General features: G+C 44.3%; 1 protein-coding gene across 11 annotated transcripts in view; it reads left to right on the top strand.

The window, feature by feature from the left end:
• Positions 1 to 14731, top strand: part of LOC138825890 (prolyl 4-hydroxylase subunit alpha-1) — a 138785-nt gene that overhangs the window by 59728 nt on the left and 64326 nt on the right. The window contains exon 1 of one of the 11 annotated variants that reach the window (XM_070020544.1): positions 11929 to 12010. The exons of 9 other annotated variants lie outside the window; for them this stretch is intronic. The gene's annotated coding sequence lies outside the window, so the exon portion shown is untranslated. Of the gene's footprint in view, positions 1 to 11928; positions 12011 to 12364; positions 12452 to 14731 lie in introns of those variants that run through there. One more of the 11 variants, XM_070020545.1, reaches the window with a different exon arrangement.

Below are 14731 nucleotides of genomic sequence, written 5' to 3'. Positions count from 1 at the left end.
AGAGATGAGATGTCACCAAAGGGTTTGAGTAGAAGAGTAAGGTGATTTGATTTTTATTTTAATTTCCATACTCTGTATGGAAATTAGACTGTAGGGGACAAGAATCTTTAAATTCTGAGTGCCGTTGTTCATATGTAAACCATACCTGGTTAGTTGTCCAATCTTTCTCTTGGATTTCTTACATTAGACATGAATTGAAGCTATTTTACCACTGGAATCATCCTTAAGGGAGGCACAGAAAATCTGAGGAAAGGCTGGGGATGTGACTTAGTAGTGGAGTGTTTGCCTCGCATGCATGAAACCCTGGGTTTTGATTCCTCAGTTCCACATAGAAAAAGCTGGAAGTGATACTGTGGCTCAAGTGATAGAGTGCTAGCCTTGAGCAAAAAGAAGCTCAGATTGGGTGTTAGTGGCTTTTGCCTGTAATCCTAGCTACTGAGGAGGCTGAGATATGAGGATTACGGTTCAAAGCCAGCCCGCGAAGGAAAGTCTGTAAGACTCTTTTTTTTTTTTTTTTTTTGGTTGTGGGGCTTGTCTGGGCCTGAGCGTTTTCCTTCAGCTCTTCAGCTGAAGGCGAGTGCTCTATCACTTGAGCCACAGCACCACTTCCGGTTTTCTAGTGATTTATTGGCGATAAGAGTTTCACGGACTTTCCTGCCCAGGCTGGCTTTGAACCACGATCCTCAGATCTGAGCCTCCTGAGTAGCTAGGATTATAGGCATGAGCCACCGGCGCTGGGTTGTGTAAGACTCTTATCTCTAATAAACCACTAGAAAACCGGAAGTGGCGCTGGAAGGTAGAGAGCTGAAGAGTTGAGGGATAGTGCCCAAGCCCAAAGTTCAAGCCCAACAACTGACAAAAAAAAAAAAAAATCTGAGGAAAACAAGCTACGGAGTCAGCAAATTCCAAATAATTAGGGAAGTATTCTCAGGGGGAAAAATGATTCTGATAATTTAAAAAATACATAGCAATCATGTTAAACTCTATGAACAATAAATATAGCTCAGACTGTTTCTTAGTTCCAGGCATAATACTCAGTGTTTTACATATTTATCATTAAACTTGGCGTCCTATGAGATGTATTATTATTATTTGTATTTTACAGATGAAAAAAGAGGCTTAACAAGTAATTTGTCCATATTTATATACATAGTCAGAAGAAGGGCTTGGATTTCTTTTTTTTTTAAATTGTACAAATACTGTACAGAGGGGTTACAATTACATGAGCAAGATAATGAGTACATTTCTTATCAAGCATTGTAGCCTCCTCCTTTGTTTCCCCTTCCCATGGGCTTGGATTTCTTTTCTTTCTTTTTTTTTTTTTGGGGTCCGGTCGTGGGCCTGAACTCTGGGCCTGGGCGCTGTCCCTCAGCTCTTCAGCTAAAGGCTAGCACTCTACCACTTGGGCCACAGTGCCACTTCCGGCTTTTTTCCTTTTTGCTTATGTGGTGCTGGGGAGAATCGAACCCAGGGCCTCATGCATGCAAGGCAAGTGCTCCACCACTGAGCCACCTTCCTAGCCCTGGGCTTGGATTTCTAACCCTAGCAAGGCTTCCTAACTTTAGAAAGAAGTGTGCTTTTGATCACCATAATGTACTATCGATCTGGGTTGTATCTCTGATAGTGAGGAGCAGGGAAATGGCACATAAACATTGAAAAACATTGGAAAGTAGAATCCCATGTTCATATATTGAAGACAATTTTGTAAAGATGGTAGTGTTCCTATAACTGATCTTCACCTCCTGAAAGCTGGGATTACAGATATTTGCCAACTATGCCCAGTGATCTGATATTCTACTATGTTCTTTTTTATTTTTTTATTTTTTGTTGGTCATGGGGCTTGAAATCTGGGCCTGGGCGCTGTCCCTCAGCTCTTCAGCTCAAGGCTAGCACTCTATCACTTGAGCCATAGCACCACTTCTAATGGTTTTCTGGTAGTTTTTTTGGAGATAAGAGTCTCATGGACTTTCCTGCTTCAGTTGGTTTTGAACCGTGATCCTCAGATCTCATCCTGAGTAGCTAGGATTGCAGGCATGAGCCACCGGTACCAGGTGCTACTATGTTCTTAATAAGCAAGAATTATTCTTCTTGCTAAGTACTGAATAAATTCTGGGTCCTAAACTGAGAGCCTTGCTCTACCAAATAAAGCTGAGATTTCTGGCATTCTTGATGGCTATGTTTGAGCTCTTGACAAGTTCATTTGGGTAGAAGAATGTGTGGATCAGCCAAGTTCTACAAATCTTTCAGACAGCCAAGTTAGATCTGTTTTTATAAACAGAAGCATTCTTCTCCAGCGTAATGTCTCCTTTTCAGTAAAAAGTTGTTTAATTTGCAAACATTTTCTGTGCTTGATGGAATAGCTGTTGGCTATTTCCCTGCAAACTGTACAATCTGAAAATATTTAATATTTATGATGCAAACTATTTGTATTAAAGGGTGATAAATTACTAAGGAAAGAATAAAAAAATAGAAGGGACTGGGAATGTGACTTAGTGGTAGAGTGCTTGTCTAGCATGCATGAAGCCCTGGGTTCAATTTCTCTGCATAAACAGAAAAAGGCGGAAGTGGTACTGTGGCTCAAGTGGTAGAGCGCTAGCCTTGAGCACAGAGAGGCTCAAGGACAGTGCCCAGGCCCTGAGTTCAAGCTCCAGGACTGGTAAATAAATAGAAGAGGAACAAATAAAATCTGTACATTTTCATGGTATCTATAAATCTGTAGGTGCTCAATATTTTTTAATCAATGAAGTAAAATAATTTTATAACAGTTGGTGTGACTGAATAACAACAGTTATAGCTCCTTAGGAATTAGAAATTTGTTTCAAAATAAAATAACAGTTGAGAGCTGAGTTGGCCTTTATCTTAATATTAGTGCTTGGTGTATGTCTAGGGCCTAAAGTCCTAGTAGTCAGGAGGCTGAGGCTTCCAACTGACACAGTAGCCTACATTTGACATTTAAAATTTTGCGTGATTTCTTTTTGCTCTGCTGCAAGGGTAAATTGGGTATGTAATTTCTCCTTGCAACTCAGATTACTTGGTTGTCTTGTGATATGGAACACTATCTCATATATCCCCAAATATTATTTTATAGATTACTTTGTAGGGTTTTTTAAATTGTAAAGATCAAAGCAATTCCTGGACATTTTCTATATCCTAAGAAGAAGAAATTACACCTGAACTGAAAGACAAGGCATTCCATTGACTGTGGACATTAATAGGTAGGCAACATAGAGCTTCTATTGCAAATACAAAATACAATCAATTACTTTTTATTGGAGGAGTGGAGGAAGAAACTGGAGCTTGAGTTCAGGGATTGGGTACTATCCCTGAGTTGTTTTCTTTTTTCTCTTCTGGGTGCTCGGGGACAGCGCACAGGCTCCGAGTGAACCAAGCCCTAGACTGACCACAAAAAAAAAAAAAAAAATGTTAGTAAACATACATTCCTTTTTAGAGTCTCTAACAAGAGAATTATGTTCCTTGCCTTTCCCTTTCTAGCTTCTAGAGGCCACCGCTTTGGCTATCTTCAGAGTCAGAAATGCAGTATATATGTGACCCCAATTTATCCTCACCTCTTTCTGACCTTGACTAGAAGATCAGATTGGGTTCACTTGGATGATCCAGGCTGTTCTTTCCATGTGAAGGTCCTTACTTCGATTATATTGGCAAGATTCTTTGGCCATATATTTCCATACTCAGGATTTGGATATAGACATCTTTGAGGAGTCTTACCCTACTCACCACAGTGAACATCCCATCCTCACTGAGTCCACATGGTCTACTGTTCCAATGCCAACTATTTCCCACAATGTCTCATTACCAGTTTCAGATGTATTCTAGAATTCCCCATCTCTTCACTTTTATGGGCAAGGAAGAAGTTTCTATCACTCTTGGTCGTAAGATCTATCCTCTTACATTGCATTTTTTTTTGGTCAGTCGTGGGGCTTGAACTCTGGGCCTGGGCGCTGTCCCTCAGCTCTTCAGCTCAAGGCTAGCGCTCTACCACTTGAGCCACAGAGCCACTTCTGGTTTTCTAGTGGTTTATTGGAGATAAGAGTTTCATGGACTTTCTGCCTTGGCTGGCTTTGAACCGAGATCCTTAGATCTCAGCCTCCTGAGTAGCTAGGATTACAGGCGTGAGCCACCGGCGCCCGGCCAGTGTTTTCTTTTTTTTTTTTTTTCCTTTTTTTTGGGAGGGGGGGTGGATCCGGTCGTGGGCCTGAACTCTGGGCCTGGACACTGTCCCTCAACTCTTCAGCTCAAGGCTAGCACTCTACCACTTGAGCCACAGTGCCACTTCTGGCTTTTTTTTTCTGCTTATGTGGTGCTGAGGAATGGAACCCAGGGACTCATGCATGCAAGGCAAGCGCTCTACCACTGAGCCACCTTCCTAGCCCCAGTGCTTTCTTATACTTGTTACAGAACAAAAAAGTCCCTTTTGAAGTAGTGTTTTGCACACCTCACTAATTTCCTCTCTTAGAAGTTTCTTTCTTGCTTATTATACATAGCCATACTTTATTTTCTCAACTGAACCAAGGATTTCTTGCTATGTGGCCCACTATATACTGTTTAAATTTTTTTTTCATTAATGGGGCTTGAACTTGGGGCCTAGGAGCTCTCTCTGAGCTTTTTCCCTCAAGGTTAGTTAGTGCATGAGCCACAGCGCCACTTATGCTTTTCTGGTGGTTAATTGGAGATAAGAGTCTCACAGACTTTTTTGCTGGGATGGCTTTGAACCGAGATCCTCAGATCTCAGCCTCCTGAGTAGCTAGGATTACAGGTGTGAGCCAACAGTACCCAGCATTTCTTCTCTTTAAAATGTGTCATTAACATACTCCTAACCAGTTAACTGAGGATTCTGTTTAAATGTCAGTTCTTCAGCCATACTCCTTGAGTTACTATCTATAATTGTGTCTCTCATATCTTCCATTTTCCCTAACATTTCCTTAGTATTTTCATTTATAAAACATTTATGTATTTCCTAATTTTGTGGGTCATTGATTTTCTTAGAAGGGACCCAGATTTTATGACAGCAACAATCACATTCCTAGCTCTTAGCATAGTCCAGCTTACAGAGTCAGGAAAATATTTAGTTGTTAGTTGATGAATGAATTCCCAAGTGCAAGTTTTAATTCTAATAAAATTAAGCAGAGAATACCTAATGAAAGCTTCATCTATAGCCCAGTAGAAGATACACTATGTTAGATACACAGTATGTTCCCTATGTATTTATTCAATGCATCTTAGATTATTAACTTGATTCCACATTTTCTTCTTCCAACTCACATAGCATTTTTTTTTTTTTTTGTCAGTCGTGGGGCCTGAACTCTGGGTCTGGGCGCCATCCCTGAGCTCTTCAGCTCAAGGTTAGCGCTCTACCACTTGAGACACAGTGCCACTTCTGGCTTTTTCTGCTTATGTGATGCTGAGGAATTGAACCCAGGGCCTCATGCATGCAAGGCAAGCATTCTTACCACTGAGCCACCTTCCCAGCCCCTAACTTAGCATTTTTCTAAAATATTTCTTCCACCATCATCATTAATTACCCAAAGAACTACTATTACTTATTCTTCTTTTCTATTCTTTTCTAGGTCCAAGACTGGGACTCAAACTTTGTACTTAATGTTTTCACTCGTTGGCTGGTGCTCTACCATCTAAGACATCTTCCAACCCCACTACCCAACTATTGCCTATTTTTAATCAAACAGTTTTTTTCATTCTTCTAACTCTGAAGTAGCTAGTGTATCTCATAATTCTCACAATTATCTTACTATCTCAAATTATTTCTAATGTTTTCGCGTATGTGAATGTCAGTTGTTTAAAACACCTTCACCAATGGTGTACATCTTTCTTCTGTTTTGGCATCCCCTCTTTTTTTGGCCACTGATAGTCAAAGAAAGAGACCATTATTCAAAAATGTGAAATAAAATGAAGCTCACTTGGTTGCTATGTATAAAAGTACTCAGCCTTTTTAATGTAAGCTCTCTTTTATGTCTGTGTGTGTGTGTGTGTGTGTGTGTGTGTGTGTGTGTGTGTTCCTGGACATGAAACCTAGGCCTTCCTGCAGGCTAGATAAGCAACACCCCTAAAGAAAGGTGGAGTTTAGGGATTGACTAACTTTGTAAATGAAAGAGGGTACATGTGAGGCTTAAAAGTATAATACTAGCCAGGTGCCAGTGGCTCATGCCTGAAATCCTAGCTACTCAGGAGGCTGAGATCTGAAAATCGCAGTTCAAAGCCAGCCCAAGTAGGAAACCATATGAGACTCTTAATTCCAATAAACTACTAGAAAACCGGAAGTGGTGCTGTGGCTCAAGTGGTAGAGCACTAGCCTTGAGCTGAAGAGCTGAGAGACAGCGCTCAGGCCCAGAGTTCAAGCTCCACGACTGACAAAAAAAGAAAAAAAAAAGATACTAGAGCAAGACTGTTTCTATTTGGCTGACTTCAAGAAGTATGAAGACTATCACTGATTGTTTGCTTTAAAAAAATTTTTTTAAGCCAGGTACTGGTGGCTCACACCTGTAATCCTAACTACTCAGGAGGCTGAGACCTGAGGATCATGGTTCAAAGTCACTCCAGGCAGGAAAGTCTGTGAGATTCTTTTTTTTTTGTCGGTCGTGGGGCTTGAACTCTGGGCCTGGGCGCTGTCCCTCAGCTCTTTAGCTCAAGGCGAGCGCTCTACCACTTGAGCTACAGCACCACTTCCGGTTTTCTGGTGGTTTATTTGAGATAGGAGTCTCACGGTCTCTCCTGCCCGGGCTGGCTTTGAACCCCGATCCTCAGATCTCAGCCTCCTGAGTAGCTAGGATTACAGGCGTGAGCCACCAGCGCCCGGCGTCTGTGAGATTCTTATCTCCAATAAACCACCAGAAAACTGGAAGTGGTGCTGTGGCTCAAGTGGTAGAGTGCTAGCCTTGAGTTGCAGAGCTGAGGACTAGGCCTAGAGTTCAAGCCCCACGACCAACAACAACAACCAAAAAAAAAAAAAAAAAAAAATTTAGCTGGGTACCAGTGACTATAATCCTAGCTACTCAGGAGGCTGAGATCTGAGGATTGTGATTTGAAGCCAGCCTGACAGAAAAGTCCCTGTGAGACTCATCTTCAATTAACCACTTAAAACCCAGAAATGGTGCTGTGGCTCAAGTGGTAGAGTCTAACTTGAGCACAAAGAGGCTCAGGGACAGCACCCAGGCCCTGAGTTCAGGCCCTGCAACAGACAAAAATAATTTTCTTTTTAAAAAAAGAGTTCTATTTACTAGAGTTGTTATTGATCTATTAATTCAGTTTAAATCACTGCTAGGCTAGACACAGTTGGCTTACATCTGTAACCCTAGCTTTAAGAGGCTGAGACTATGAGCTGGAAATGTGGCTTGTAGAGTGCTTGCCTAGCATGCATGAAGCCCTGAGTTCAATTTCTCAGTACCACATAAACAGAAAAGGCCAGAAGTGGCACTGTGGCTCAAGTGGTAGAGTGCTAGCCGTGAGCAAAAGCAGCTCAGGTATAGTGCCCAAGCCCTGAATTCAAGCCCCAGGACTGGCCAAAAAAAAAAAAAAAAGGCTGCGACCTGGAAGGTGGAAATTTGAAGCCAACCTAGGCAGAACAGTCTGTGAGAGTTCATCTTCAATTAACCCATAAAAAGCCATATTGGAGGCATGGCTCAAGTGGTTTAGTGCCAGACACAACTAAGAAAGCTGAGTTCAAGCCCTGGTACTGCATGAAAACAAAAATCTTCTGTTTACTAGTTGTTACCATAGCTGCAGAAGTCTTTTTTTTTTTTTTTTTGTTGGTCGTGGGGCTTGAACTCTGGGCTTGGGTACTGTCTCTGCACTCTTCAGCTCAAGGCTAGGGCTCTACCACTTGAGCCACAGTGTCACTTCCAGTTTTCTGAGTGGTTTATTGGAGATAAGAGTCTCATGGACTTTCATGCCCAAGCTGGTTTTGAACTGTGATCCTCAGATCTCAGCCTCCTGAGTAGCTAGGATTACAGGTGTGAGCCACTGGCGCCCTGAGTGTTTTTTTCCTTAAGAATACACACACACACACACACACACACACACACACACACACACACACACACACATTTTTCTAATTTATATATACACATTCTTTTTTTTTTTCCATAGTGGGGTTGGAGGCAAGGCTTAGTTGGTAGAGCACCAATGAGTGAAAGCATCAGGTACCAACTTTGAGCCACCGGTGTCGAACTTACATTCAACTTGTTTTTAGATGCAGAAGAGATTGCAGTAAGTCTAGAATGGCTTTCCTTTTTTGCCTTGTCATTCAGAGGGCAGCTATGTAATTTATTTTTTATTCCTCCAGATAAGCTCTTCCTTTCCTTTTCTTTTTCTTTTTTCTTTTTTGTTGGTCATGGGGCTTGAACTCTGGGCCTGGGTGCTGTTTCTCAGCTCTTCAGCTCAAGGCGAGCGCTCTACCACTTGAGCTACAGCGCCACTTCCGGTTTTCTAGTGGTTTATTGGAGATAGGAGTCTCAAGGTCTTTCCTGCCCGAGCTTGCTTTGAATCTTGATCCTCAGATCTCAGCCTCCTGGGTAGCTAGGATTACAGGAGTGAGCCACCGGCACCTGGTTTCATTATTTGTTGAGGACTGAATCCAGTGCCCCCAAATGGTCAGAGCACACTTTTTTTTTATGCTTGCACAGAGGACACATTCAGATAACCAGAGGTCTGGCCCTGCACCTTTCCTGTTTACAGTCGTGGGTGGGTCAGCACAATGGGTGGTATGAGTATTCTTGGAAGCCTGGGACAGCTGGCATAAACTACACACGGGAGAGACTATGGGTTACAAAAATACATCTCACGAAACTCAAACCAAATGTAACCCTAATTCAACTTTAACTATATTTTAAAAAATGCTTGCTAGCTACTCCAACCCCACTAGATAAGAGGAAGCTTGGCAGAGAGGAAGTCACTGAGAACAAAGATTGCTGTTAAAATATCTGACTTTTACAGATCTTACAAAAGCATATGATCATGTGAATGTATCACTAGGACTCCTTCCAGGGACTTGGAAAGGGACAGTGTTAATGAATTCTTAAGCTTCAGTTTCACTGGCTTCACAGTAAATCTGCCAGTCTGGAGCCATTCTTTAGTCTCTGATTTCTTTACTCTTCTAAAAAGTATTTGAGAACTACAAGAAGCCAATTTGATGTGATATCTGTCAACATTTACCTGTATTAGGAGTTAAAATATATAAAATACTCATTTAAAAACAATTATAAATGTCACACATTAATGTAAACATTTTTTCTTCAGAAAAGATCACATGCTTCTTTATTACCATTTTGAAGTTTCATTTAAATTCTTAGCACTATTTATACTAACTACTGACATCTTTGAAATTGCTTCCCAACATTTAAATTTGTTAAAACCATTTTCAGGGATCTTAACTGTTAGGTTTTTAAAAAGAGGTAGCCGAGTAAGAACTGCACCACGCACGCACGTGGTATTCAGATAAGGGGTAGGTTTATTCAGTAGACCTGCTTGGACCAGGCAAGGTTGGCACTCCACGTGGCTGGGAAAGGCCTGGGAATGAGAGAGAGCTGGGAAGAGAGGAAAGAGAGAGAAAAGAGCAGAGAGAGGGGTAAGAACAGTAGCACTCACGTGGTATTCAGGTAAGGGGTAGACCTGCTGGGACCAGGCAAGGTTGGCACTCCACGTGGCTGGGAAAGAGAGAGAGCAAGAGAGCAAGAAAAGAGCAGCAAGAGCTAGAAACGAACAGAGAGAAAAAAAGGGAGAGTCTGGGCCTGGGCTAGCCCTTATGTAGGGTATGGGTGGGAAAAGGTGTGGCCACATCAAATTCAGATGTGACCTCAGCGGAGGCAGATGTGACCTCTTCCAGGTGTCCCAGTTGCCTAGGTAACACAGGTACTGGGTGGAGACTTTGCAATTTTAATTGTCCTTAAGACTTGAGTATCTCGACATTATTATTGCCAGCTTTTCCTAAATCTCTGCATATACACATTTAGGTAAGCCAACTCACTGGCTGCTTCATAAACAATATTATTTATTTATTTATTTATTTATTTTTTGTTCAGGTCGTGGGGCCTGAACTCTGGGCCTGGGCACTGTCCCTCAGCTCTTCAGCACAAGGCTAGCGCTCTACCACTTGAGCCATAGTGCCACTTCCCGCTTTTTTCTTTTTGCTTATGTGGTGCTAAGGAATTGAACCCAGGGCCTCATGCATGCAAGGCAAGCGCTCTACCACTGAGCCACCTTCCCAGCCCAAACAATATTTTTTGTTGTTGTTTTTTGTGTGTGGGAGGGTTCGGTCGTGGGGCCTGAACTCTGGGCTTTGGCTCTGTCCCTCAGCTCTTCAGCTCAAGGCTAGCGCTCTACCACTTGAACCACAGCACCACTTCCGGCTTTTTTCTTTTTGCTTATATGGTGCTGAGGAATCGAACCCAGGGCCTCATACATGCAAGGCAAGCGCTCGCTCTACCACAGAGCCACCTTCCCAGCCCCCCAAACAATATTTTTTAATGAAAGTAACTTTTCCAAAGCAAGAAGAATTTACAGAAAAGTGGGGGTATTTTACATTTCTGCAAATCTGTTTAATGTCCAGCTTAAGATTCTCATACCAGCCCTGAATGCAGTCCATTACAATAGCACAGGCTGGGCAGTGTCAGGAAAAACTCCATTGTATTGTGTTTAGTGAAAGGGACAGAGTCTAATCTTTGACCTTGTGGACCCCTGACCACATTTTGAAAACCATTTATTTAAATATCTGTACTTTGAAGTTGCCTGGAGCTCTCAAGCATCCTTTTATCTGTTTTTGTTACTACGTAATGAACCCTATCTCCCAGGTTACTGTCAGTTGTTAATTATTGCTTTGCTTTTTAGCCCTATGGAAAGTTTTAGAAGCATTTTTTAAATGATTAACTCTTAGAGAAGGTATTCCTTTATTGACAAGGGGGAAACTACCTTTTTCACTGTCTGCTCCCATTAGTATGGCTCTCTTTTAAGAAAATGAGTAAAACCAAACACAACATCTGCTGTCTTACACGAAGGACTTCATTGTTTCCTTTTCCTTCCAGTCCTGGCCTCCCTAGCACACACCACACACACCAGCTCGAGGTGCTGGGTTGGTGCTGAGACCGAACCCTGGGCCTCAAGTACGGTAGACGAAAGGCCTACCATTGAGAAACCCTTAACAACAGATTCTAATATTTACCCATATTTCGGGATGCTAGGCCACGAGGTAAGTGCTTTACATGAATTATTTAATTCCCGTAGCAATCCTAGGAGACAGATAACACTGTAATTCCTTTTCGCAGATAATACCCAGTGGAGTACTGGGGTGAGTCTCGAGGACCATCTAACCCTGGAGCTCTATTGGCAACAGATAAAAGTTTAAAAGGTTGGGAGACAACGAAATTCCAGAAAGATGAATGGAGAGGAGGGACCATGTCTGAAAGCAAATAGGCTTTGGGGCCATCACAGAGACACCAAGACCAAACGCACCATAGGACTTCTCTCTCCAATATTCCTTTCCGTTTTATTTTCTACACGTCTATAAGCCTCTTCCCATTTCCCAGGAATGTCGGTGCTGGCGGCTTCAGCGGTTAGACCGGACAGTGACCCTGAAATTATTGAGGGCGGGGGTAGTGCGGGGGAGGGAGGGGGAAGTCCCCTTGTAACCACGGTAACGGCAGCGTGGCGCGCGCACTGCGCAGGCGCGTTCCCCCTCGGGCGCGCCTGCCCCTCCCCGGCGAGGGCCAGCCCTACCCCATCTCCCCCGCCACGGGCTCCACCAGCCGCTGCGGGTGGAGGCGGGAGAGAGGCCGGCGCGGGGCGCAAGCGCACTCGCAGGGCGCTGTTGTGACCGGGCTCACGTAGCAAGCGCGGCCGTCGCGGCCTAGCGGTTATAAAAGGGCTGACGGGCTCCCTCTGCTGCCCAGTCGCGCCGCCAGCGGGCTGAGGGCACGGGGTGGGTAGCCGGAGCGAGCGCGGTCTTCTGTGGCTGCGGAGCGTGCCTCCCTCGCTGTCCACTCTCCAGGTGAGACGTTCCCCGGACCTTGGTGCCGAGGCGCAGGTCCCACGGCGGCCGCGGACGCCCTGGTGGGGAGGCCGCAGCGGCCGGGCCTCCCCGCTCCGGTGGGATGGGGCGGGGGGCGCCCGGGAGCCGGAGAGCCTTCGCTGCCGACCAGGCCCCTCGCCTGCGACCCACGACCCCCGGCCGCCCCCGAGGCCGGGCCGCCCCGCGTCGCGCCCCCTCCCCTCCTCGGCCCCCGTCCCGCCCCCGGGCCGCCGGGGCTGCGGCAGCCTCAGTCCCCGCCCCGAGACCAGAACCTTCTTGAATGTTCCTTCGCGGGAAGGACTCGCCCAGCGGGTGGTGAAGAGCTCGGTCGGTACCGGGTCCTCCCGGCGAAGTTGAGGGGACCTCGCGGGCTGGGGGCGAGCTCGGGGCCGCCGCAGATGGTTTCCAGGTGGCGGTGAGGTGAGGGTTTTAAAGCTCGGAGCGGGAGCCCGGGCTCCCCCGGGTCGGGGAAGCGGACCTACCCGCAAAGTTGGGGCTGCTCATCTGTTGCGCGCCCCGCGGCTGCCCGAGCGGCTGGACGCAGCCGGGGGGCGGGAGCGGCTGTCACCTCACCCGTGTCGGGGAGCTGGGGGAAGCTGGGCTGCTTCACTCTTCCTCCCCAGGAATCCCTCTAAAGGTCCGAGAGCGTCTCTCCTCCTCATTTCTTCTCCGTTCTCTCCCCCCTCCGTAGCTTCCTCTCTCTTCTCTTTCGACTTCGCATGGTTGCCCACTCCATAGTTACGTGAGACTTTTGAATTGCGTTAGATGACTGGACCCCAGATTAGGTTTCAAGGGGGAGGAAGACGGTTCAATTACGAACCCATTTCTCTTAACTCGAACCTATGGAGTACAAATCAGTTTTTAGATGCTAACATATCTTATTTTTGAGCGAATATGCATTTGTAATATCAGAGTTTCATTGTGATGTAGACGGTAATAGGATTTCTGCAAAGAATCCAGAAGACTGGGAATTGTGCACTATTTTAAGAAAGGGATGAAGCAGCAGCTAGATCCACTTTTAGGAACGGATTAAAAAAGGCCAGAGATTTGGTAATTGGGACTTCACTGCTTCTCAGAGCTGTGGCTCTTGGAGTTTTCCTTGGAATGCACTCTGAAGGGATGAAATAACCACTACGTGAGTGGGGGAGGGAGAAAGACGTGGCAGCAGTGTTCTTTCATCAACTTTTTGCTCACTTTTTTTTTTTTTACGGTTCTGGAAAGAAACGTATTTCCCTTTTGAGCTTATGAATGGGGCTAGATTCCTAAAATAATCAGATGAAAAATTAAGTCTCCACAGCAGGAACGCTGGAAATTAAAAACATATTTAAGGAGAATTTGTAGGGTTTTTTTGGATTGATTTCTATGGATAGGTACCTTAAGTAGGAAATAATCAAGCTGAAAGGGAACAGTCTTGAATATGTTTTCCGTTGGTTTAAAATGATTTTTCTTTAACTTCAGCTTTTAGTCTGTGCCATTTCAGAATCTTGGAAATTCAAGCTTTTTTGTCCTGTGAGAAGCATAGGTTTAATGACTGATCCTTAAGTCACATCATGTCATGTCAGTTGTTGGTTTTGTAACATTGTGCTTTAAGCCCTACTAGTGATTTTGATAGCTGATGACAAAAGTTTCTTTGAATTATATAGACTGTCTAAGAAAAGGTCTACTTTCAGCTCTCTTGGGTGGGTTATTCTTTCCACTGACTTACTAAAATGAATTACTTTGAAGCAATGAAACCAGGAACTTTGATAAGAGGTTAATTACATTGGTCATTTTCTGTGTTGGGAACTTAGCTGGTAAAATTGATAAAATATGTACAACTTTTAATAAGTACAAAGAAAGCAATACAAATGATTATTGCAAAAAGAAAGCATATTATTTGTATAGTCTACATTGTTGGAGGAGCTTGGCTTTTTGGGAAGAAGATATCGACTTTTTCTTTTTTTTTGGTCCAGTCGTGGGGCCTGAACTCTGGGCCTGGGTGCTGTTCCTCAGCTCTTCAGCTCAAGGCTAACGCTCTACCACTTGAGCCCTAGTGCCACTTCTGGCTTTTTTCTTTTTGCTTATGTGGTACTGAGGAATCGAACCCAGGGCCTCATGCATGCAAGGCAAGCGCTCTACCACTGAGCCATCTTCCCAGCCCTGATAGTGACTTTTTCTATTACCTTAGTTTATTACATACTGACAAGGCTGTATGTCCCAGCTGGCTTTGAACTGTGATTCTTATCCCTGCCATCTGAGTAGCTAGGTGTATAGGTGTAAGCCACCAGCACCCAGTTGACCCTAATAAACTGTTTTGTTTTGTTTTGTGGTCTTGGGGCTTGAACTCGGCCTGGGCACTGTCCCTCAGCTCCTGCACTCAGGGCAAGCACTCTACCACTTGAGCTGCAGTGCCACTTCAGGTTTTCTGGTGGTTAATTGGAGGTAAGAGTCTCACGCACTTTTCCTGCTCGGGCTGGCTTTGAACCATGGTCCTCAGATATCAGCCTCCTGAGTAGCTAGGATTACAGGTGTGAACCACCAGTGCCCAGTTCCTAATAAACTTTTGCAGAAGTGTCTTAAAAGTTAACAGGTTGTTAGAATGTTGATTTGCGCAATTGTTAATGAAAGTATATCTTGTGTGTTCTCCCTCCTTCATATTGTAACCTATTTTAGTTTTTCATGCTGAAGGTGGACTAGGCAAGCAAAAATAAAAATTTTATT

Source organism: Dipodomys merriami, unplaced genomic scaffold, assembly GCF_024711535.1.
Source record: "Dipodomys merriami isolate MVZ:Mamm:240054 unplaced genomic scaffold, mDipMer1.0.p SCAF_14, whole genome shotgun sequence".
NCBI lineage: Eukaryota > Metazoa > Chordata > Mammalia > Rodentia > Heteromyidae > Dipodomys > Dipodomys merriami.
The sequence above is the reverse complement of the archived record's forward strand: the minus strand, read 5'-3'. Positions and strand labels throughout refer to the sequence as shown.